The 2857-nt window shown below is 45.3% G+C and overlaps 1 pseudogene; it reads left to right on the forward strand.

Moving 5' to 3' along the window:
- Nucleotides 1-861: 861 nt before the first annotated feature.
- Nucleotides 862-2764, forward strand: LOC102860887 (annotated as a pseudogene).
- The last annotated feature ends 93 nt before the right edge of the window (nt 2765-2857 follow it).

The following is a 2857-nucleotide window of genomic DNA, read 5'->3' on the forward strand; positions in this document are numbered from 1 at the left end:
GTATAGATATTATCCTGTCACTGACAATATTGTACTTCAAGACAGATCTAGCAATGACTTTTTTAACTATGAAAGCAACTCCATTTTTCATCACTTTTTCATCTCCAGAGTAATATATCATATGGTCATCCATCTCAAAATGCCCCATGCCAGTCCATCTCATCTCACCAATGCCTAGTATGTCAATATTTATGCGTTCCACTTCTTCCTTAATAATAGCAGATGATCACAAAACATTCTGAGTGTCTTTGTGTCTGAGAAGTGAAGGCAGGAAGAAGGCATCTCCTAGAACTGGCCTTGAAGGAGGTTGGCATTAGCTTTCCCAAAGATGGCTGAGATCTGTAGCTGAGGGCCAAGATGGGTCTGAGAACAAGTCTCAACAGCAAAAAAAAATTCTCAATGTTCCTGCTCCCTCCTCCCCAGTTGTCTGTTCTTATGTCCCTCCATCCACTCCAGAGAGAGAGAGAGAGAAAAGGGGAGGGAGGGAGGGAGGGAGGGAGAGAGAGAGAGAGAAAGAGAGACAGAGACATTATCAATGCATCTCCTTTGCCTCCTTGTCTAGATCCATCTGTTAGTCCTTAAGTCAATCCATCCATCTCACATGCATGTTGTTAGATCTTTTTCAGCAACAAAAGCAAGTAAGAGTTGATTTATTCGTTAACTTGATAAGTTAGTCAATGGAATTGACTAGATCTATCAATTGTTTCAATTATTGAAACCCAAATAAAATGTTAACACATTGTCTTAATTAAAAAAAAATAAAAGCAGGCCGTTGGGTGAAGCTCGTTGGGAAGTAGAAGACCGCCCAGGTAGGGCCTGGCGGACCCCTGGAAAGTGACGCTGGGGGCTGCGAAGAGAAAGATGGAGTCTATGAAGCTGAATTTGCGGAATCTGTTTGAGCAGCTTGTGCGCTGGGTGGAGATTCTCAGTGAAGGAAATGAGCTCCAATTTATTCAGTTGGCTAAGGACTTTGAGGATTTTCGTAAAAAGTGGCAGAGAACAGACCATGAACTGGGGCAATACAAGGATCTTTTGATGAAAGCAGAGACTGAGCGTAGTGCTCTGGATGTTAAGCTGAAGCATGCACGCAATCAGGTGGATGTAGAGATCAAACGGAGACAGCGGGCTGAAGCTGACTGTGAAAAGCTGGAACGACAGATTCAGCTGATTCGAGAAATGCTCATGTGTGGCAGTATTCATCTGGCAGTATTCAACTAAGTGAAGAGCAAAAATCAGCTCTGGCTTTTCTCAACAGGGGCCAACCATCCAGTGGCAGGGCTGGGAACAAAAGACTCTCGACCATTGATGAATCTGGCTCCATTTTATCAGATATCAGCTTTGACAAGACCGATGAATCACTGGATTGGGATTCTTCTTTGGTAAAGACTTTCAGACTGAAGAAGAGACAAAAGAGGCGCTCTAGTAACCGACAGTTTACTTATGGTCCACCTGGGCCTGTAAAGAAAACTCGTTCTATTGGCTCCACAGTAGACCAGGGGAATGAATCTATAGTTGCAAAAACTACAGTAACTGTTCCCAATGATGGTGGGCCTATTGAAGCCGTGTCCACGATTAAGACTGTTCCATATTGGACCAGGAGACGAAGGAAAACAGGTACTTTACAACCTTGCAACAGTGACTCTACCCTGAGCAGCAGGAAGCTGGAATCCAAAGCTGAGCCAGATACTGCTGGCACGCCTCAGAGTAATTAATGGAGGGATGCACTTGCACGACTTTGTCTCCAAGACGGTTATTAAACCAGAATCTTGTGTTCCATGTGGAAAGCGGATAAAATTTGGAAAGCTGTCCTTGAAGTGTCGAGACTGTCGTGTGGTCTCTCATCCGGAATGTCGGGACCGTTGTCCCCTTCCCTGCATTCCCACCCTGATAGGAACACCTGTCAAGATCGGAGAGGGAATGCTGGCAGATTTTGTGTCCCAGACTTCTCCAATGATTCCCTCCATTGTTGTCCACTGTGTAAATGAGATTGAGCAGAGAGGACTGACTGATACAGACCTATATAGGATCTCAGGCTGTGACCGTACAGTAAAAGAGCTGAAAGATAATTTCCTTCATGTGAAAACGGTACCCCTTCTCAGCAAAGTGGATGACATCCATGCTATTTGTAGCCTTTTGAAAGACTTCCTTCAAAACCTAAAAGAGCCTCTTCTGACCTTTCGGCTAAATAAGACTTTTATAGAAGCAGCAGAAATCACAGATGAGGACAACAGCATTGCTGCCATGTACCAGGCAGTGGGTGAACTACCCCAAGCCAACAGGGACACATTAGCTTTCCTCATGATTCACCTGCAGAGAGCGGCTCAGAGTCCAAACACCAAAATGGATGTCGCCAATCTAGCTAAAGTCTTCGGGCCAACAATAGTTGCTCATGCTGTGCCCAACCCAGATCCAGTGACAATGTTACATCAAGCGTCAACCCAAGGTGGTAGAGCATCTGCTTTCACTGCCACTGGAATGCTGGAGTCAGTTCATGATGGTGGAGCAAGAGAACACTGAGCCCATGCATGTCATGGAAAACTCAAATGCCTTTTCAACACCACAGACACCAGATATTAAAGTGAGTTTACTGGGGCCTGTGACCACTCCCGAACATCAGCTCCTCAAGACTCCTTCATCTAGTTCCCTGTCACAAAGAGTCCGCTCCACCCTCAGCTAGAACACTCCCAGATTTGGAAGCAAAAACAAGTCTGCCACAAATCTAGGACAACAAGGCAATTTCTTTGCTTCTCCAATGCTGAAGTGAAGTCATGTCTGCCTGTTCCTTCCACAACATTTGCCGAGTGCAGGAAAGGGCACACCTGTACCTCCTGCTCTGCAGCCTCCTGTACTCATTACT

This window comes from Elephantulus edwardii, unplaced genomic scaffold, assembly GCF_000299155.1.
Source record: "Elephantulus edwardii isolate Elephantulus edwardi_28Jun2011 unplaced genomic scaffold, EleEdw1.0 scaffold00303, whole genome shotgun sequence".
In the NCBI taxonomy this organism is placed as follows: Eukaryota; Metazoa; Chordata; class Mammalia; order Macroscelidea; family Macroscelididae; genus Elephantulus; species Elephantulus edwardii.